The sequence below is a fragment of the Triturus cristatus genome, chromosome 5_1 (genome assembly GCF_964204655.1).
Source record: "Triturus cristatus chromosome 5_1, aTriCri1.1, whole genome shotgun sequence".
Lineage (NCBI taxonomy): Eukaryota > Metazoa > Chordata > Amphibia > Caudata > Salamandridae > Triturus > Triturus cristatus.
The window spans coordinates 581,283,834-581,307,113 of NC_140587.1; the positions used below are offsets into that span (position 1 = coordinate 581,283,834).

At 45.9% G+C, this 23,280-nt stretch overlaps 1 protein-coding gene across 2 annotated transcripts in view; it reads right to left on the reverse strand.

Annotated features, from left to right (window-relative positions):
- The window catches only part of SGK3 (serum/glucocorticoid regulated kinase family member 3), a 498,190-nt gene that overhangs the window by 372,408 nt on the left and 102,502 nt on the right, over positions 1 to 23,280 (reverse strand). For both annotated transcript variants that reach the window (XM_085605508.1, XM_085605509.1), the window contains exons 2-3: positions 15,207 to 15,271; positions 12,950 to 13,022 (exon numbers count right to left, since the gene is read on the reverse strand). The gene's annotated coding sequence lies outside the window, so the exon portion shown is untranslated. The remainder of the gene's footprint in view (positions 1 to 12,949; positions 13,023 to 15,206; positions 15,272 to 23,280) is intronic.

The following is a 23,280-nucleotide window of genomic DNA, read 5'->3' on the forward strand; positions in this document are numbered from 1 at the left end:
CGAAGAGGACTGAAGAACTAGGGCCCACCGCGAGACACTGTGGGGTGCATGAGTCTGTGAAAAATTCATTTTTAAAAAGTGAAAATAGATGTTTATTAGGTTTGCTTCTTTGGGGAAGCTGGGAGCCAGGATCACTGCACCCTAGAGGAGGTTCCCTCGGCGGCTGCTGATCTCTGCTGTTTAGAAGAGTCTGGGGCCGCACACTACTTATGTAGAGGTAGGCCTACAGGGCCCACCTAGAGACGCTGTGAGATTCCCGGGGTCTGATGGACATTTGGGACCCTTGGCCCAATAAAGGGAAGTATACAGTGTATTGTGGTTAGTGTGCTATCATATAGTTGAGTTACTAGGGGAGGGGGAGGGGACTACAGACCTCTGGGTGGTTTACTCGTGCCAGTGTTGTCATGTTGACGCATTTGGGGGTGCCTACAGAGTGTGGAGAGGGGCACGTTTTGGACACTGCAGAATGTTCTGAAGTATGTCTATTGGGAAGAGGGGGGGTAGTTTTGTTCAGATAGTTTGCATGAATATCGATACTGAGCTGAGAGCGCATTATATGGGCGCTGTTGGGAAGTCGGGGTGGGCATGTGACGCTTTAACTCTGCTTCCACAATGGTTGCGGGCAGTTACCCAGTGAGGAATGTCAATGGGTTGGGGAACAAGATTAACCTGGGGTTAGTATCCAATTACCTTAAAAGGCTCAAACCAGATGTAATATTCTTACAGGAAACACATCTCATACATCTCATGGGCCCACACTGTTCATTTTTGGGTAGGGGGCACTACACCACCCTGGCACACGCGGGTTTCACCCGAGGCTCAAGGGGAGTGGCGATCCTCGTTAAGAAATCACCCCCCTTCCGAGTCACTCGACGATGGGAGGACCCAGATGGCACATATGTAGCAGTCCAGGGCACCTGGAACCACGCGACGTGGGTACTTATTAGTGTTTACACGCCCCCACGCCTCCAGCAACGTACGCTGGATAAGTTGACAGAATTTCTATTGCAGTCCGGCTCTGCCACGCACATTATTGGGGGTGGTTTTAATCGTGTGAGTGATCCCTCTTTGGATTGTACACTGACTCGAGCCGGGTCGCACGACGCTACTGCCCTGGCAAGGTTCCAGACGGCCCTTGGGAGGCGCCACTACCCATCTACACGTACATACTCATACTTTTCTGGGGCTTACAGGGTGTTTTCAAGGTTGGACTACCTATTTGCTCCAGCTGGAGAGGATGAGCAAGTTGAAGAAATTGAATATCTGGCTAGGGGTATTTCAGATCACTCACCACTCTACCTGCGGGTTGGAAAAGGCGGGGGGGGGGGGGGGGTCAACTTACTTCTTGGAGACTGAATGCTTGGGGACTAAAAGATGGAACAGTGGCAAAAGAAATTAAGGTAGAATCTGAGCTCTATTTTAAGGAAAACGTCGGCTCGGTACAGTCAGCTGTTACCCTCTGGGAGGCCTTCAAGGCAATGTTGAGTGATCAGGCCCAAAATATTTTTGCCCATAAAAAGAGGCAGGAAACCCAAGAGATATTAGAGATGGAGCGCAGGCTAGTGGACCTTGAAAATAATGGTTACCCCACATTGAGTGATCATACCCTCCAGCAAATTGAGGTCACCAGAAGGGAATATCAGGCATTGGTCACTGAGGAGGCGCGGGCACACCAACTCACAGTTCAACATAGACTCTATGAGACGGAGGATAGAGCAGCCAAACTGTTGGCTTGGCTGGGTAGGAAGGAGCAAGAGTCGAGGTGGGTTACATCCATTAGGTAACAAGGCCATACCTACACTACACCCCAGGATATTGCAGGGGCCTTTGCCTGTTACTACTCAACACTCTATGCACCTCAGACGCGAACGGGTGAAACACAAATAGCCCAATATCTCAAAGAGATTGAACACCCTTGCCTCGCACAAGCCTAGAGGGATGGATTAAAGGACGATATTACCCTGGCGGAAGTCATAGAGGCCACTGGTCGACTGAAGACCGGGAAAACTCTGGGCCCTAATGGACTCCTGGGGGAAGTTTTTAAGGCACACAGTACCCTCTTAGCTCCACATTTACTTGCAATGTTTCAGGCGTCCAAGGAAAGTGGGACACTCTCACCGGACCTTAGAATGGCAACGGTGGTGGTGATACCCAAAACGGGGAAACCCCCGGACGAGTGTGGGTCTTACCGTCCCATCTCATTGAGACCAAGACACTGGCTACCATCCTTGCAACACGTCTTTTAACCGTCATCACCTCCCAGGAACATGGAGACCAATCCAGCTTTATGCTAAAACGATCCACACGCTATACCCGGAGACACGTGGCTAACTGGATGGACGCTGTCCGAGATCGAGAAGAGGCTCACCTGCTCCGGTCACTCGACGTTGAAAGCGTTTGACACTGTCCATTGGCCTGTTATGAAGTGCACGTTGGAGAGATTCAGATTGGGCCCAGAGTTTAGGGAATGGGTTTCGCTATTATATACAAATCCAGAAGCTAGAGTTCGGGTGAATGGTTCTTTTTAGAACACCTGGTCGATTCACAGGGGGACTAGGCAGGAATGCCCCCTTTCCCCCTTACAGTTTGCCCTTATACTTGAACCCTTGGCCTGCGTCAGAGCCGTTCCGTGGCTGGGTGGTTTTGTGGATGAAGCCCCTCTGCTGGACGAAGAACACATATCATTGTATGCGGATGACATTCAGCTATATGTAACAAAGCCAAAGGAGACACTCCCTCAAATTCTCAAAATTTTTTAAGACTATGGGCGCCAGGCTGGGTATAGGATCAACTGGAGTAAATCCACTTTATACCCAGTAGGTGGGGCGGGGGAGCCGCAGGCCTACCCTAGCTGCTTGCGCTGGTAAACGGAGGGCCTTACCTATCTAGGTCTCTATATTACCACGGATGTGGCAGCTAGCCTAGCTCCCAACCTTAGACATTTTTTTTCCAACTTCCAGGAAGATGTTAAGAGATGGAGGAGGCTTCCATTGATGGTTATGGGCAGGGCCACCATGTATAAAATGATCACTCTTCCCCAGTTGCTGTATGTGCTGCAAAACACCTACAGCAAACCACCAGACACCATGTATAAATATATAGACAACGAACTGCACCTACTCCTTTGGGATGGGGCCCATCCATGCATTGCACTCCAAACACTCCAAAGGAACCAGTATAATGGGGGTTTGGCCCTTCAGGACATTAGGGTATACTATAGAGCATCCCATCTCATTGTAATCAACGAATGGATTCACGCACCTGGGGAACACCAGACGTATAGGCTGGAAAGACTGCAGTTCAGGGAGCGTACACACCTGCACTATCTCTACGGAGGTAAGGGAAGTAGCCGACTGTTACAGGCAATCCAGAGGACTCTGGAGGCATGGAAAAACGCTGAGCGGCAGATGAACTGGGACCAAAACCCGACAAAAGAGACACCCTCTGGGAGGGGAATAGATTATTGGAGATTGGAAAGCTCAGGGGTTTTAGACAATGGGACCTAATTGGTATCTCCAAAGTGGGGGATGTCTTGGAGTAAGGGGTATTGGCCTCCTTTCGCTCACTCCAAGTCAGTTATCATCTCCATGACACTCAGGCGTATGCCTACCTCCGTCTGAAGCATGCCTGGGCGGCAGAAGGACTGGATAGAGAAACAATACCAGAATATGCCCCGTTAGAGGGTCGACTCCTACAGGAGGAGATCCCAGCTAAAGCTATTTCATATACCTATAAAACGTTACTTAATAATATGCCGGACAAATTGGGTCCCCCTCCGAGTTAAGTGGGAAAGAACCACAGGGGTCATGGACGACCTCGACTAGGAAGCGGTACTCCTGCATCCACGCGAGGTGGCAATTAAACTACAGCTGCGCCTCATCCAATACAAAATACTGCACCTAGCCTATTTTGACAGGGCAAGATTACATACAATAGGGAGAGCTCCAGATTGTCTTAGATGTCACACGGAATGTGGAACATTTATACACACCCTTTGGGAATGTAATGCAGTCCGAACGTACTGGGGAAAGATTGTGGCAGAGGTCAATAGTATATTAGAAATCCAACTGGAGCTGGAACCAAAGTTTCTCCTTCTGGGAATACCCACGGAGGTGGATATCCCGAGATGCAAACTCATCCTGACCAACTTGGGGTTGGTGGTCGCCAAACAGGACATGGCTAAGTATTGGGGGGCCCCACAACTATCTACTCTGAATGAATGGAGGGTAAGTCTTGTCAGACCGCACGCAGGCAGACAGACAGACCCAACAGCATCATAGGAAGCGCGTGTAGGGTAGGACTGCCCCACAAACAGACAGTCAAGCATGGTGAGAAGCTAGACTCACCTGGGGAGGAAAGCAGCAAGACCCCTGCAAGTGGTGAAGTGACTCGCGGCATCCGGGGAGCAGCTAAGGTCTGAGAAAGTCCTGACACCGGCATCCCACAAGAGAAGAGTGGAGACAGCTCGAGGCATCTGGACCCACCTCTGAAATGAAGAGACACTGACATCTAGTGGCCGATTAGCAGTACCGCACCCGCTAAATAAAATACATTGCAAGCACTGTCTGCACCCTGTGATTTCCCCAGCATGAGACTCTGCCTCTAAGGGCAGCCCGGGTTACAAGTACAGTACCCAAGCCAAACCTGGAAAAAGGGGTTAGAAGCAAGGACTAACCAAAAGAGCATGGTATGGCTCTCATTGGTGGTCAGCCACCACAGAAATAAAGAAACAGTGTCACAGAAAGCCTGATTGCCGGCAGTAACAAAAAAATGACTATGTGCAATGTCAAGCGCCACCAGCACACCGCCACAGAGGCATGTCGAGCAAAGGTTTAGCGCTGCATGTATGCTGGCCAGAGAAAAGAGGACGCAGGTGGACAAGGAATATCCCTGGAAAAGAAGATAGCGCAGCACGCCCTCAAGTGGTGGATGCCCACCAGCACCAGAGAAAAGTGGGCATGCAAGGTACCAGCAGAAGGCGCCAGACGACACTGCATAGTATCCCTGCCACTCTCTGACAAGGCATCAACTCATGCCTGTTGCGTTGGAGGGGTAGAGACTGTTAACCCCTACAAGGAGCCTCAGGAAGCCCAAAGCCACCAGGCCAATGATGCTGCCAAGGGTCCAGTGACGCCAGGAGCAACCAGAATGAAAAGGTTCCAGCCAGCTGTCCCCACCTAGATACACAAGAAAGACTGGTGCAGAGGGCAACCCCAGTGCCTGTCTCACGGCACCGCCAGTGAGACAAGTGCGCCACACGCCCCTGGTGGTGAACGACCACCACCGCTAGGAGGAAGAGCAGGCACGCAAGGTGCCAGAAGAGGGCGCCCAAGAAGAAGCCTGAGGTGCGCGCCACATGCACCCAGAAGCACGTCAGCACGGGTAAATGCCCAGGAGGGAAGGAGACCTCTCCAAAGAAAAGAAGCACTGCTGGAGACAGCAGGGAGATCTTCTACATCTCCTAAGCAGCAACGGAGCCCCTAATGGGCCAAACACAGCACAGTGTCCTCCCTCACACTGCCTCAAGACGGAGTCACCGGTGACCCAAGACAGGCAAGAGGAGAGTAGCACACTCCAAGTGGCCAGCCACTACGACAGCTCCCTACTGCCCGTGGAAGTCATTCCCAGGAGAGGGAACACCCGGAGTAGGAGCTTCAAGAAGCTGCCTGAAGAAGGAGCACCCGAGGCAAGTGGCTGCTCGCCACGCAGCAGAGAAGAGCGACAGAAGTCTCACCCGCATGGTCCAGAGCCCATTTAAGTTGATAGGCCCTGTTGGCCTTTTTGGAACATGGTACATGGTGCATGTCACTGCACCCGGAGAAGAAGCAAAAAGAAGAGTGACAATCCGGTCACCTGGAAGAGCTGGACAAACACAGGTGTGTTAAGGAAAACAAGAGGAGAAGCACGAGGACTCGTAGCACCACAAGCCAAGAGCACACCCAGAGACACCAGACAGCCACCAAGGCGGACTGACGTCCCTGGAGACAGCCCCAAGGGAGAACCAAACGTAAGCCGCAGCAAGCGCGAACCGCGTTGCTCTCCAACGCTTCCCAGTGCGACCATCCATCCCCGAGTTTCGCAGTCGAAGTCGAACAGCATCCCTGCTCCTGACCGCAGATGCCAGAGGTGAAAGAACAGCTTCAGCAAGGCAGAGACATGCAGCTGCGAAGTCCCTCCAGAAACCTCCTCTCGTAGCCGATCGTCGCCACCTGTCATCCAGGTCCAATGGCAACTACATCATCAGTGCCATGTGCATGACACCGCACTCAGCAAGAAACATGGAAGTGTGACCGGAGGGTCCACACTAAGAATCAGACAACCGACCAAGTTCAAGAAAGGGAAGTCGTGAGTGGCCGGGTCGGTCGATGAAGAGGACCCGAGCTGCAAAAGGAGAGAATCCTGACACATCAACAGCAAGTGAAGGGGGTGACAACCAGAGAAGGAACTGGCGTCCACCCAGCGGGAGACCGAGAGTAAGCCGCAAAGCCTGCGCGAACAGTCTCACGTTTCTCAGCGTGTCTTTCACGCCCCTGTCACCAACGTCCTAACAGCCCAAGGAGTCAAAGTGCACGGGATGTAACTGTCGCCCGAAGGAAATGGAGTCACCTGGCCACTCCCTGCCTCAGGTGATCGGCTCAAGACTGAAGGCCTGCAACCATCCTGGCAAGTCCTCACCAACTGTTGTCCGGATTCACCACAAGGCTGGCAATGCCATCACGCCAGTCCTCATCAAGTGTGTCAAACGATACCATCTCAAGAGTACCAATGGACTGGAGTCCTACACCATTGTTAAACCAACCGATAAGAAGACCCAGAGGCTACCTGCTAACCTGGTTCACACCTGAACAGCGGCAGAGAGCATGTCTTGCCCAAGACCCATCCATCCCGGAGGTTTGTGCGAGTGACTAGGTGCTGGCTCCTCCGTGGTCTTGCAGCTGCCCCCAGTCGGCACACACGCAGCCCCAGCGCAGCTCACAAGCAGTTCCGTGGCAAACCCGACAACTGGCCTCCCCAGGCGGGAGAGTTGGAAGAGACATTGCCCCACCGACAGGTTACTGGATACAGCAAGATAGTCTAACAGGGGCGTCAGTCAGTCCCGCAACACTTTCGTGAACTTTCACCATGAACTCCAACCACGCTCTTGACGCACCCAGTTTAATGAACTGTTAGTACCCACCACATACCATTCTCTACGTCAGCGAAGGGGAGCCACCTCGGACCAAAGGACATGTTTCCACCGGCATGTTACAAGAGTGCAGCGGACGTCTCCAATTCAGCGTTCATGTCCTGGACCACCCAGGTTAAATTATGAATGCCTGCCGAGATCATCCTGCTGCAGTCAGAGTCACCAGCCACTGTCTGCTGTCTTCCTGCTTCCCACGAGAAGCTGATGGACCCTGTGGTGTATATTTAGTTGTCGTTTATCCCTATAAGTTGGACTAGGGAGTGTTTGGGCTTCATTAAAATTTGGGAGGAATGTTGTGTCCTGCGAGACACGTTCTAGTGTCTCAGCAGACACAGAGTTGTTAACCACTCCCTTGAGGGGAAATGGGCATACATGCACTCCACACGCATTCCTCACAGGCGTCACGAGTGACGTGAGCCTATTAATAAAAGGGCCCGGTGCACGTGCTCGTGGCCGGTTGTAGTACCCCACTCACCGTGTGTGTGTCAATCATTTATTAGCATGTGGGCCAAGGGCCCACAACACAACAATAGGCATTTAGGTTGATGTCTGTCCTACCTGGGGCTCTGGCACACTGACATGTGGGTGGGGGAGGGAACATTTGCGTTGGGGAGTGTTGGAGGACAGTGCATTGGTAGTGGGAAGTGGTCTACACTGTACTATGCAATGGTGTCCGATACTGGGAGATGACCAAGGATTTGATGGTTATTGCAGATGGCAATTGTGATTGAGTGATGCAATAAAAATTGTTTTTGCAAAAAAAAATAGGTTGATGTCTGTCCTATGATTGAAAGGGTTAGAAGCTAGGCCAAACATTAGCAATTTCTAAATCACTATGGGGCTCATTTTCACCGTGTTTTTAAAATGTTATTTCATGCCTCATGTGGGCATACACTGTGAGCTACACGATTGCTAAATCTCTCCACCTGTGTGTCCCTAATGGATAGATCAGCAGTCGGCCCGCCATCTGCCGGTCCGCGCCTGTCCACATTAGCTCACAAAATAGTAACTGCTCTCCTCTGGATATCCACTTTTTTAATTCAATGCATCCCTCAATTATTGCAGCATGTAGGCAGTCAGACAATTAAAGCTGTCGTGACAGCTGCTGATGTATTTAACCCGTGAGAATGTCTATGATCACTTAATCACAACAGAACTCATTCTCAATCAAATGGCAGAGCCCTTTAGAACTGCAGATCCTGTAATTGTATATTTTAAACAATTATTTCACCAAACGCTGTCTGTCTTGCAGGAGAGCAAAATTTGACTCAATCACGTCAGATGTCCTACTACTTTATTCCCACGTGCCCTAGCAGGCCAGAGAGAGAGCTCTTGTAAACATTAGCTTATTTATGTGTTTTTGTAAAGCAGTGTTTGCAAATTGCTTGACTTTTTGGCACTATTGGGTATCAAGTTTACAGTTGTCATCTAGAAGTGGTTAAATGGAGAACCTCCTTCTGCCTTCTCTAACCTACACCTGGCCTGTGTTGTTGGTTATGCTCAGTTTACATGTTGGTGGTAGCACAAATAGAAGAAGGGAGTTGAGTCTTCTAACTTCTGCTGAAATTGTGAGGATGGATGGTGTAATAAAAAGCCAAGGGCAATCCTTGGGTGATCTGCCATCTAGCTTTTGTGTTCATCCAATGAGGTTCAATGTTGAAGACAGCCCCAAAAGATGCTACTCAAAATCACTGAGCACAGGGCTCACTGTTCCATCCCCAGTGCTGGGGGCTGCTCAGCACCATGTGACTCTGGGCAATAGCTCACTTATTCTCCCCGATGGCCCCCAGCACTTTGAGACCCTTGGTGGTGACAAGTTTGCACTTTACAAATACCTGGTCAAAAACTCTAAAGGTGCCTTTACCAGAACATTCAGTGCTCTTGGAAAGCACCTCCGCTATCGCCAGAGGATGTGTGTTCTGCAACACAATTGAGCGACCCACCTATGCAATCATCTTAGGCAGCGGTTCCCTTGATAGGCAGACAGGTTCACTAGGTACTTACATTTAATTGGTACAACCAATTCCAGTGGTGGAATTTCGTTTTCTGGTCGCACAGTCATTACAGTTAACACGTCCCAATGCCTAACCTGCAGGCTCAATTTCCACTCTCAGGGGCCCCAACTAGGTTTTCATCTTTGCGATCTATACCATTGATATCTCTCAACTGAAGCTTGAGAAATCGTGTTAAAATTATAGAATGTAGGCAATGAGTTTCAAATCCACTAAAAATGCCTTCCTCACGGAGATAGCTTGTGGAGCTGGGCCTCTTGCTGGAGAAAACTTGATCTGCTGGGCATATGTTTCAAGAGCAATGACTGATATTGCTTGGCTGGTTCATAATGCACCTGTTGCAGAGATGTATAATTTAGGAGTTGGATTGCGTACCTGCTGCAAACATCTGGGCGTAACTTGTACTGTGCACGGTACCAGTGAGATGGGTATGAGAGAGTATGCATGTACTGCAGAGACTCCTAGCAATCTCTTACTGACATATTCATCTCCAAGGTAAATCAGATGCAGGTATTGTAAATTTGTGGGTCACACCTCCCCACCTGCAGCAGGATCTTGGTGCATGCGACGACTACGGTTTAAACGGGAAAAATAAAGTGCAGCGCAAGTACTTAGAACTTGGTGACGGGGCCAGGATTTGGGAGGGGCCACGGTTCAGGTTAAGAGGCGTGAGCTTAAATAGCATTGCCAGTTTTTGATATGGTTATATGGGCTCGTGGTCTTCTCCCAGGTAAAAAAGGACAAAGTGGTATTCTTATTTTAAATGCTGCTCCCTGCGGGCTGGAGCGATATTTCTGTTTACCTGTGCGCTTCAGAACGGGCACAGAAAGACATTAAAAGTCGGGGCCCAGCAGGCCGGAGCATTTTTGATGCTCCCGCCCACAGGGATCAGACTTAGGGCCAGATTTAGATCTTTAGAGGACCGGTTACACTGTGACAAAGGTGACGGATATCCCGTCTGCAAAAATATAAATCCCACTGCCGAAATATAAATCCCATAGGATACAATGGGATTTATATTTTGGCAGACGGGATATCTGTCACCGTTGCAGTGGAGTAACCCTCTGCAAAAGATCTAAATCAGGCCCCAAGTGTTTGCTCTCGCTTGGTGGGAACTTTAAAATTTCTTCTGCAAAGCAAGAGCAAACACCAGTTTCCTGCTCGCACCAGTGCAGCTAGGGAAACAGCTATGTTCCAGGGGTGGTCACCCCGGGACATAGCTGGAGCAGGCGGTGGGGGATGGGGTCCCCAGGGCCATTAATGGTTCTGGCAGGGTGCTACGTAGCCCCCTCCCATTTATTTGCAAGGCTGGGGATGGGGTCCCCAGGAACGAAAGCAGCCCGGGAGGGGGTCAGGTTCCCTCATCCCAATGGGGTCCCTGCGGTCAAAATCTGTTCAGAGAGGGGGGCCCTGTGCACCACCCTTCACACTTTAAATTACAACAAATTTCCCCCCGGAACCTGGCCTACCCGGGGGACTAATTATAAAAAAAAAAAAAAATGAATTTCCTGTGGATCTACCGCAGTTTCGCTGGAACATTTAAGAAAAAGAAAGTTTTTGGATCCTGGCGTGAATATATATATATATATATATATATACACACACATATACAGCCGAAACGCGTGGATGCCATCAACTCACTAATAACGTTGAGTGAATATATATATATATATTCACTGAAAAAACCATAGGTTTCACACATGTTATAGTTAGCGGAAATTTTACTGATAAAAAACCAATGAAATTCCCCCGTTATAGTTAGTGCAGGAAACTATAACTCACGCGACCGCAATCCTCTGCTGATGCTAATACTGTATTTAGACACTTATTTGCCCATGTCTTCTTCCATAAATTTTTAGCTATACATATATTACAAATATTTTTTTTTCATAAAGACACATATGTCATCAGCAGAAGATTGCGGTCGCGTGAGTTATAGTTTCCTGCACTAACTATAACGGGGGAATTTCATTGGTTTTTTATCAGTAAAATTTCCGCTAACTATAACATGTGTGAAACCTATGGTTTTTTCAGTGAATTTGCAAGGTTTTTTAAATGCTAATTCCTAACTATAACGTGTGTGAAACCTATGGTTTTTTCTGTGAATTTGTACGGTTTTTTAAATGCTAAGTTACTTTACGCCATTCGTGGCGTGCGCGCCCACTTAACGCAGTTCGTTCCGTGCGCGCTGTGCTCTTATATGCCATGCACACGGGGTGGAGAGAGTGGGTTTTTTTTTTTTTTTATAATTTTTTACCGTACGCGTAATCGGCGAAATTTTCGAAAAATAAAAAATTCCTGTTTTTTGCCTTGGGGGATCTTTGAAGACTCAACTAACATGGTTATGTGCATGGGCGCTGTCTAAACAGCCCCTTTATATGTTTTTGGCATTTGTTTATCAGCTCCCCCCTCAGAGTGCGAGAGAGAAAATGGCGGCCGCCGCTTCCTGGTTTCGACCGATTCGAATGTTTACTAAGATCTAAGGGCCAATCAGAATCGCGCTCGCGCACGCCACCGTACGCGTACGGTAAGCGTACCGTAAGCGCACCGTAAGCTGGCTCAGATATATATATTGATTTAAAGGCTATTTTCTCAGAATCTACTGAACAGATTTATACCAAACCTACAAAAGGCACTTCCTTGACCTGAGGACTACCTCTCTGCCAAATTTCAAGTAATTCTGTTCAGCCGTTCGGGCTGTAGCTGTGTCTAAAGGTCCTATGGAAAAATGCATGGGAAAAACGCGTTTTGGGACCCCCCTTTTATCTCAGCCCCCGCTTGACGAATCCCCCCCGAGACTTTCAGGGTAGGAGCGGAGCGGAGCGCCCCACCTATTTTGAAAAATTCGCGAGGATTCGTCTACCGGCGCCAAAGTTATTCAAAATAGAATGTTGCGGATTTCCTATGGAAACGTGGTCCTAACTATAACTACCTACTGGCGACCGCCAGTAGGTAAGGTAAGGTAAGGTAATATATATATATATATATATATATATATATATATATACACACACACACACACACACATATACAGCCGAAACGCGTGGATGCCATCAACTCACTAATAACGTTGAGTGAATATAACCCTCCATTGAGTGCTGGATTATTGTCCTGTAAAGAGGAAATCGGAACGTGTGATATATATATATATATATATATATATATATATATATATATATATATATATATATATATATATACACATGTATGATTAACTAGAATTCCGTGGGAAGAAGTGTGTGGAGAAAACATGGGATCTACTGTAAAACAAGCTTTTGTATCTTGTGATGTGGTGCAAAGAGGTCAAAATGCGATGACTTGGATAGAGTCTTCCCAAGGCAGGATCATGCAAACATGATTCTAAATTTGTAACCTGAGGAAAGGCAGAGGCTGGAATTAATAAGTCAGATCTGTAAGCGAAAAACGAAAATTGAAGAAAATAAGTTAGTTTGATAGTGGTAAGATGCAGCCAAAGAACAGTGGCTATTGGTAAATTGTGTATCTGGTGAGTAATTGTTACTTCCAGGAAATTATTTTTAGAAGATTTTTTTTCTTACTGTCGATAGTTCTTTCATTTTGCTAAACTTGAATAGTTTTTTTATGCTAAACCCAAAACAATAATCAAACAGATGCATTTTAAAGATGCTATCAGCACATACACATGTGTTCTGAAACATAAAATTTAAATTTTCTAATATCTGCTGTACAGACACCCAAAATAAATGACATTGCATGAAAACATTTTCTTCACCTGATCAGGGCTGAGTCATTGCTGCTTTTGTTTCTCATTATATTACAGAATCAATTAATATATCGTGCAGAGCCTGAAATAAAAACAAAATATAGGTCAATTCAATTATTTTCTAAAATGTTTAAACATTACTTAAAAAGAAGGAAAGTTAGGTGGACCCCAACAATCCGAGGGCTCCAATGGGCTGGAGGCTGGGAGGACCGCATATCCTTATATGCTGATGATGTACTGTTATATATGGCATCTCCCAGACAATCCATCCATGCGCTATGGACCTATATGGCCAGGTTTCGGGATACACCATCAATTGGACTAAGTCGGTTCTGTTTATCCTTCATGGCCCACCGCCCCAACTTCCGAAGGGATGCACCCTACAAATAGTGCAGGGAAGTTTTAAATATTTAGGAATCCACGTCACACTGATGCCGTAAGAATTTCTCAAACAAAACCTCATGCCACCTCGTGAACGCTTTAAATGCGATGCAAAACACCGGCAGGCCCTGCCATTGACACTGCTTGGGAAAGCGGCACTTTTTTAGATGATGGCGCTTCCCAGGTTTCTCTGTGCCCTGCAGAATACCCCGTTCCTTGTTCCACCGAGTTACTTTAAGGTGATAGCGGTGGAGGTATCCAATTTACTTTGGGATAAAAAAAACGGCCCGTATTGCAATGAATAAATTGGTCAGGGGCTGGTACGATGGGGGCATAGCTCTTCCAAATATACAACTATATTATTGGGCGTCCCAGTTGATGATAATCAATAGATTCACGCCCCGCAAACAGACCCCGCGTTCGGAGCAGACAGATATGGGTTGGGGGAGGGAGGAATAATGCGGGCATTATACACTAGGAAGCAGGTTACCCCACTGATAGGACCCACAGCGCATACAGTCTAAATTTGGTACATAGCTCTCAAAAAACTAGTCTGGGAAGGTGTCATAACCCAATCCACCCCACTTTGAGGAAAACAACGACTAGGAAAGCTTCGAAATACCAAGGTTTGCCCCGCTGGGACTATCAGAATATCAACGGTGGATGATTTGTGGATCAGGGGTGAGGTAGCTACGTTTGCTCACCTCCAGGAACAGTATGACATGGCACCCTCTGAAATATTTAGATACACATAGATCAGGCACGCACTCATGGCAGCCATACCTGCTGGTACCACACTTAAGGAGGCCTCCCCCTTCGAGGATAGGTTATTGACAGACTACATGCACAAGAAGGCCACTTCCCTCACCTATCGTAAGCTCATTAACAATCTGCCCAACCCCATGACACCTCTAAGTGAAAAATGGTCCAACGAACTTGGGGACTTAGATGACACAGACTGGCAGGAGGCGTTTTCGTCCCCACGCGAAGTAGCGATATCCTCCAGACTGAGACTGGTGCAACTGAAAATACTACATCGCATGTACTATGCCAGAGTGACCATACATAGAATAGGGGGGGCCGAAAGTTCGCTTTGTCTGAGGAACTGTGGGGTGGAGGGGACGTTTTACCACACACTATGGCAATGCCCACAGATAGCGTCCTACTGGACAACAGTTCTGATGACTATTACCCAAGTGAGTGGGGTGTCAGTTATGCCAGAGCCCAAAAGATGTCTCCTGTATATTTGGGAGCCCACTGACCTAACCCATGCAACGCAGGACTGGACGACACTCGGAATGATGTTCGCCAAACGTAATATAGCCAAATTCTGGGGATCGCAATAATCTCCGACACACCATGACCGGTGCAGAGACATGGATGAGGCAATGGTAGCAGAAAAGGAGACATATGTACGCCAAGGTTGCCCCAAAAAGTGGGAGCGAGTATGGGGAGCTTGGAACAAGAATAGAGGGAACATCTGTACTCTGCCTCTAACTGGGTCTGACTTGGACTCTGACTGAGGGGGGTGGATGGTAAATGGTTGATCATAACTCACTGCCACACTGAATGTATTAAGTCCTGACTATGCCAATGTGAGCTGAGACGTGAGATGTTTATCATGATTCAACTTGTAACCGCATTTCATTTTTGCACTGTCATTAATAAAAATAGTTTAAAAAAAAAGAAAGAAGAAGAAGAATAGAGGAAATTTATTGTTTTTACACTGTAACACTAATAAGGCCTTACACGGGTTCTTGGGAAAACAGACTTAGAACAAACTTCAGACAGAAAGACTACATAGTCATATGCCCCACCACTGAAGATCATCTGATTAATACCAATCTCCATTCATCTCTTTATACATATCCTCTTTATCACTCACCTGTGGTTACTACAGGTTGGCTGACAGCCAATACGCGTTGACTAAAAATAGAGGCCTCCTTTTTCCTGAAGGATTGAGAGAGAAAACGTTGGATCAATAATTGAGTTACGCAATGATAGTGCCAAAATACAAAGCCACTAAATTATAAATTCTGTATAACAAGTGGACTAAATGTACATAAACTTCCTTTCTTATTTCATCTGGAACCACACAAAAATATCCTCCTGCTCAAATTTAATTTCCATTACAGGAGAGAATTCTTAATACTGACTAATGTAGGCAGAAGACATTTAGAAGATACATATACACTGATAATTAAGGATACATAGGCATACATTTCCAGCTCTATATTCTCTTACACAATATAATAAACTTACAGTAAAAAAAGAAAATAAACCTATCTTTAAGGCACTGGGTTGCCTGCAAAAACATCCGAAGATTGGGAAGCGATGGGCGGACTATCAAGGCCTATCCCTGGAGCCCATTTCCTCCGGAGATGCTACGATCCTGGGATGACTACGCAGGACTGAGGTGTAAGGCACCAGTGGTTAAGCGAAAACCTTTATTGATGCAATGGGAGTAGGGGTGGTGCGTGAGCTGCAGTGCTGAGATAGTGCCATGGGGGGGGGGGGGGGGGGGGGTATGGAGATATATTGGTTAAGTTTTCTTGTTTCTTTTTGAAAATCTATATTGTATATTTTAAATGTCAATGTCAACTTTTTGGACTTTAGACTGTAGCAGATAGCTTCTGGGTTACAGAGCACTGCACTGTATTTGACACTTGACGCAATAAAATATGTTTGTATAAAAAAAAAAAAGGAGAAGTTTGGTTAAAACAAGACACTGTACTTAGTAAACTGTACTATCCAGTGCTAGGACAGCACGTTTACATTGCAGATTGGTGTTGGAAATAGCCCTTTCTGCAGGGTCACCCCCAATCTTCTTTGCCTTCCTCCTCCTCATTTTGCTGAATTAGTTTTTGTAAGTGTTAGGACTCTTGATACTTTACCAACTGCTAAAGTGCATGTGCCCTGTACCTAAAACATTTTTATCGGAAGACTTTGGGGAATGCGGGATAGGTGGAATTTTGTAGATCCACGCAGATTCCAGAACTTTACATCACAGAAATGTGAGGAAAATGTGTTTTTTTTTTTACAAACTTTGAGGTTTGCAAGGGATTCTGGGTAACAGAACCTGGTTAGAGCCAGACAACTCACCCCATCCTGGATTCCCCTTGGTGTCTAGTTTAAAAAAATGTATAGGTTTGCTAGGTTTCCCTAGGTGCTGGCTGAGCTAGGGTTCAAAATCCATAGCTGGGCACTTTGCAAAAAAAAGGGTCTGTTTTCACTGTAAAAATGTAGTGTGTCCATGTTGCGTTTTGGGCCGTTTTCTGTCGTGGGCCCTAGGCCTACCCCACACGTGCGGTATCATTCTTATCGGGAGAACACAGCAACACAATAAAAAAACGTTGGCACAAATGGCTGTTTTTTTCCAACTCATTTTAAATTTTTCCTATCTTCAAATGTTAGTTTCAAAAAAAAAAACCTTGAAGGGTCAACACAAATGACCCCTTGCTGAATTCACAATTTTGTCTACTTTTCTGAAATGTATAGCTTTCCAGGATCCATTATTGCTTTCATACTCATTTCTACCATTAACTGGAAGGAGATTGAAAGCACAAAATAGAAAAAATAGGCTATGTCCCAGTAAAATGCCAAAACTGTGCATGTTCAGGGAGAAGACTGTGTATGTGGCTCGTGGCAAACCGGGGGCATGGGGTAGAATCTGGGGGCAATGGAACGCGTATCGTGGGGGTATCTGTATTCCCCCCCTAGTGGACACCGATATTGCCTTGTCCCCCTGACCCTTGATGGTTCCTTGCGACTTTTGGGATAATCGAATATAGACGTTCCTCTCCCGTGACCCCCCCCCCCCGACCTATCATTACTCCTTCCTCTTAATAGCTATTTGAAGGTCAGAAGTAGAGTCCCCCGGATGTAGCCTGACCCACATTTTTTTTTTTTTTGCCCTTACGCCTCGCCTTTTGTTTTTATTTGTTATTTATGTTAAACCTATGCATCCTGCTTCCCTAGGACTATCCGGAGTCATGTACGGGGCTGGACCCCGGGAGTCGACTACTGCCTTAACATCTGTATGATCCTTTCTGAATCTAGCGGCCGGCCCTGGTGGTTGTAGGCCCATGCTTGTAATTGATTTATTGCTCAATAAAAATTTAAAAAATAAAAAATAAAAAAATAAAAATGCCAAAACTGTGTAATAAATTTTGGTTTTCTGACAAAAGTCTTTAAGTCCCTGAAAGCTGGGAAGATGGTGATCTCAGCACCACAAACCCTTTGTTGATACCATTTGCAGGGGGGAAAAAACAGACGCTTTCATCTGCAGCACTTTTTTCCCATTTTTCCCCAAAAACATTTAGCTGTATTTTGGCTAATTTCTTTGTCCCCTTCAGGGGAATCAACAAACCCTGGGTACCTTTAACAACACTATGATGTTGGAAGAAAAGGATGCAAATTTGGTGTGGATACCTTATGTGGAAAAGGCCTAGCAGTGAAGGGGTTAACTTTTATTAAATAGAAGCACATGCTATTAATACAATACAGATATTATAGACAACATTTCGGCAATTATCAGTGCTAAGATATGAACGGCCTTTACATTGTTCATAATTCGTTCCTGCCACTTGACTGCGAGGTCGTCCGGGTAAATTCTTCAAAACCCTGTTAGTGTTGGGCTCCGGGGGTCGCATAACCCTCCCCTATAGGTATTCCATCCACTCCACACCTGTTCCCATTTCTTGGGGCATCTCCTGCTTATATAGAGTGTCATCTCGGCTACCATGGCCCAATCCATATCATTGCACCACTCTGTGTGGGTTGATGCAGGCTGTGCTCCCTAGTGTTTAGCGACATTACGCCTTGCAATCGTCTAGCGTCGCCCAGTCCTGATTTTTGTGATTGAGGTCTGTCGCCTCCCAGATGTTCAGAAGGCACCTTTTGGGTTCGGGTGATACAGGGGTTCCGCATACCTGTGATTGTGTGCATAATTGTCGTCCAGTAATTCCTGATCTTAGGACAGTCCCATATGTTATAGTAGAATGTGCCTACCTCCCCACACTGACGCAAACAGAGCAAGGAATCGGTTATTCCCATTCTAGATAGTGTTTCTCTGGGTGGGTTGGTTCTGTGGAGCCCTGAAGTTGTAATAATCGCAATCTAGAGGGTATTGCCACCTCCTGCGGGCATTCCAGTGCTTCCTGCCAGTCAGTGTCATCTAGTTTCCCCATGTCTTTTTGCCATCTCTCTCGTAGGCCTTGCATTGGGTCTGGCAAATTATTGATTAGTTTTTGATAAGTTAGCGAGATTGCCTTGCGGTCCATCCTCTGTGAGCAGCTTATCCTCTAACGGTGAGGCCACTGGGAGGGTCGTGCCTGCTGGAATCACTGCCATAAGTGTGTGTCTGACCTGTAAATATCAGAATGTTTCCGTTATGGCCATGTTGTAGTGCTGTTGTAGCTTTGCGAATGGAATGCCTTTTCCCTTGTCCCAGAGATCTCCCACCCTTGTGATTCCAATGAGATCCCATTTAGTGAATCCAGAACAGTTAATTAGTTGACCCAGTTTCTCAGTCTTCCAAAGTGGGGTATACTGCGTCAGCTTGTTGTGCCAGCCCAGCTTTTTATGTACTGTGTGACACAGATGGACCGTTTGTGCTGTAGGCCCTGTAAAGCTCCTGTTGCTAGTGTTTGCGTATAGTGCTCGCAAGGCTCCTCCCTCTCCCAAGATGTATCTATCCTTCTGAAATACGGGGTCAGTATATGGGTGGTGTGTCCAATAATTGAGAACTGTGAGCTGTTATATCCTGTAATAAGCTTGTATGTGTTGCAGTGCTATGCCGCCATCATACCATCCCCTAACTAATTGTTTTATAGCTATGCAGGGTGGTTTCCAATCCTATAGCAAGGTACATATTTCAGCATCTATTGCCTGAAAGTAAGTCTGTGGTATTCAAAATGGTGTTCTCCGGAAGTCGTATAGATATCTGGGTATTGCCATCATCTTGAAGAGCGCAGCGCGTCCTGATAACGTCAAAGGGAGGGAGCACCAGCGTTTCACATCACTCCATAAACGCCTCAGGGATTCCTGGAGGTTCCTATCCATTAACTCTTCGGAGTTTGTTGTAACACAGATACCCAGATAGCAAAAGCAGTCCTCTACCACCGTGACCTCACACTCCATCGGTATTATTTTTTTTGGGAGGGCGGGGCGTTAAGGACGGACAAGATTGATTTGGCCCAATTTATCGTATATCTGGAATATTTCCTGAAATCTGTGAATATGTTCATTATTCTGCCTAGGGAGCGTGTTGGTGATGCGACATACAGTAAGATGTCGTCTGCATATAGAGATATGCGATCCTCCCATTCTGCTGTCCAACGGAGTCCCCGTATCAGGGGGCCACCCCTGACCCACAAGGCAAGTGATTCAAGTACTATAGCAAAGAGTATTGGCGACGGGGGCATCCCGGTTGTGTCCCTCTTCCTAGGGAAAAGGTCTCTGAGAGTCTTGCATTGACCACTACCTGTGCCAAAGGTTTCGTACATAGGAGGCAAAACCAGGACATGAATTTGGGGCTGAACCCCATACGTTCTAGGACCGCAAAGAGAAAGGTCCATTCAATGGTTTCGAAGGCCATGCTAGTGTCCAAGGAGAGGACAATGGCCTCCTTTTGGATGGTGCTGCTTCTTCCCAGTACCCCGTTTAGACATCGCAGGTTGAGGGCCGTGTTTCTGCCCGGCATGAAGCCGGATTGGTCTGGGTGCACCAGTGAGGTGAGGTATGGTGTCAGTCTGTATGAGAGTGTTTTAGCCAGTATGTTCACTTCTGCATTAAGCAGGGAGAAGGGTCAGTGTGAGGCACAGTCCTCCGCTGGATTGTGAATTGTGACTATTGTCGCTAGACATTGGTCTCTAGGGAGCTCCCTGGCCTCCATGCTAGCCTAATACATCCCAGTAAGGTACAGTGCTAATTGTGTTGCTGTTATTTTATACAATTCAATTGGAATGCCGTTGGGGCCCACAGCCTTCCGTAACTGCATATCGCCTATGGCAGAGGTTATTGTTTCCTCTGTGAGGTCACTCTTGAGTTGTAGTGTCTCTTCAGCCATAAGGGTAGTGAGGTGAATGTCTAAGGAGTTCAGTGGGTTCTGCTGCTGTGGCAGTGGTCATTGGGGTATAGATCTTGGCATAATATTTTGCAAAAGCGTCTGCAATGAGTTGTGGGTCTCTAATTGGGGTCTCTGCGTCTGTCTGGAGCCAGGCTATCCATCTATCTGCCCATTTGAGTCTATCCAACCAGGCAAGCAGTTTGCCTGCTTTGTCCCCTACTTTGTAGATCTTATGGCGTGTAGCCACTTGCCTGGCTCTGTCTTCTTCCCATATATTCTTGCTTTTTTATGTTAAGTTGTTGTGTGTTAGAATCTGAGGGGTTCTGGGAGTGCACTGCTTCTAGGTCTAGTACTCCTTGTTCTAGGGCTTCGGTCACTTTTTGTTTTTCCCTTTTGTGGACTGATGTAAGGAAGATGGCTTGTCCCCTGATTACTGGTTTATATGCTTCCCAGAGGGTGAGTGATGAATCCACTGAGTGTTCATTTTCAGCAAAGTAGTTGTGTGTGGTTATGAATAGGCTATTACATATTTGTGGACTTTTTAAATACCCTGGGTGTATAGAGAACGTGCAGCGTTGGCTTTGTGTTTCTGCGGCGTAACTGGCCAAAATGAGGGAGTGATCGGAAATACCCCTTGCTAAATGATGAATATCCATAAATCTAGAGACGCTGTCTGCCAGTGTGAGATTGAAGTCTATACGTGATAGGCTATTGTGTGCCCCAGAGTGAAACGTGAATTGTCGTAGTTGTAGATGCTGTGCTCGCTAAACCTCAACGAGTCCCAAGGCTCCCAGAAAATCGGAGAACTGTGACATGTTACAAATCAGTTTTCTAGGTGGGAGACAGCCTATCTGGTCACACAGGGTTGTGTTGAAGTCCTCCTTTCCCCCCCCCCACTCCCATTATCAGTTCACCCTCCGGTAGTTTGAGTAGGAATGTGCTCAGTGCAGGCAGAGCTATATTATATAGTGCCGGTGGTATGTAGACAGTCACAATATTGACGGGCTTTCCCTCCCAGCAACCCAATATAGCTGACAATCTTCCTTTCTATCTAAAATGTATTTGATATAAAAAATGAAAAATAGAAACTAATGTAAAAAATAGATATATGGTTGCATGACAAACTATTATATTATAATTTTATATATATATTTTTCTGCACAAATCTGGTTTATCCTGTCTCACAATTAATTGACTAATGTAAATAGAGTTAAATGTTAAAATGTTACAATCAAATCAGTAATGTAAATGATAATTGTATATATTTTAGCCTTGAAGAAGCTCGTAACTCGGCGAAAAGCGTTGGCTGCGTGAAGTCTTTTTCTCATGCCTACATAATGAAATTCGAATAAAGAACAGTATTAATCAAGAACAACACCTCTAGACTCATCCTTTTTCAAATCAAATAGCATTTGGCTGATACATATTGTTTTTGCCTTAAGGTTGCCTCTCAATTGTGTGCTTTAAAAACTTTATGTAATTTATGGTTCAAATTGGTGGAGAGCTATTTTTGAGGTGGGCAACACCTGATCAGGGCATTGTAAACCAAGTCAACACACGTGGTTTGTGCGACAAACGGGCCCCCTAGCCACCATTATATGTTCAGTTTCTAATAGTATAAAAGATATCCTCAAATATATGATCAGAGCGATGTAATTGTGGATCCAATCATGTTTCACCTTACAACCATTTTAGCAGTGTCTCTGTTGTTAAGCTACCATTTGTTTGTGTTCATAATGATATAGTTGTCGATCTCTGCGCAAAGAAAATATTTAGTTTTATTTGTATAGTTTAGCAGGACAAGTAATACCATGCTATGCTGAAAAAGCCTCCAATATATTCTGCTCAAAGACATTTAGCTTAACAATTAAAAATGATTGCATAGGCAGGTCTATTTTTTGTATTAAGAATCACAATGTGTTGATAATTGGTTCACTTAATTTGCTGCTAAATTTGTTCCATTTTTCTAGAAATCGTTTAAAAGTTATACCGAGTATGCCAAGCACAACTAAATGCACCCACAACGTGTTTTATCTGAAAATCTAAAAAATTAAACATGAAGCACCTTCTTACACCTCTTTCCTCATGTAAATAAGTTAGACATGAAAGAAGGGAAAGTTGTCTGCTTACATTTGAGAGAAGTTTAACTGCATTCTAGAAATTCAGCCGAGCACAAGGGGTTCACTGTTCAGTGATCAATGTAGAATAATTCTAAGATTCCTGGCAATGTCAGCCAAAACTGCTCTGAACAATCTCTTTGTTTCACGATAAATTAATGCATGTCTCTGGGTAATGCTGGAAAGAATGCTACATATTCAGGCAACAAAGCGAACTACAGTGTGTTTGATACAGGCACTCTTGAGCTTTTTTTTTTTAAAGAACATGTGCAATCTTTAATGAAAATGTCTCTTTAATTACAGAAGCTTTGTAAGTACACACTTTAGTGAATTTTAGCAACATAAAAACATTTACATATTAGAATCTAGCTCGAGCCACGACTCACAGCAACAGATTAAAACACTAACATAATATTAATCGATGTTGTGCCGACTGTCTTTTGCAAGTAATGATTACTGTAAACCAACTAGAAGCCATCCCGACACCCCCACTGCCACAAAAAATGAATTTACCCACCACTCTTGTTCTAGACATTCACAGAAGAACATCCCAACTGATATTAGACAAATGGCATCCTTCCCACCTTCAAAGAGGCGAGAAAAGCAGCTCCTACTGAAGTACCAGCAATTCTAGAAACTATACCCCCCCCCCCGAACCTACTCTCTCAACTTCAACTAATTCAAGAATGATACCCGAATATCAAAAGTCTTAAAAGCTTCATTTAAAATGTTTTGTTTTCTCATGCTCTCTCTTCCTCTTATTTTGTACCTCT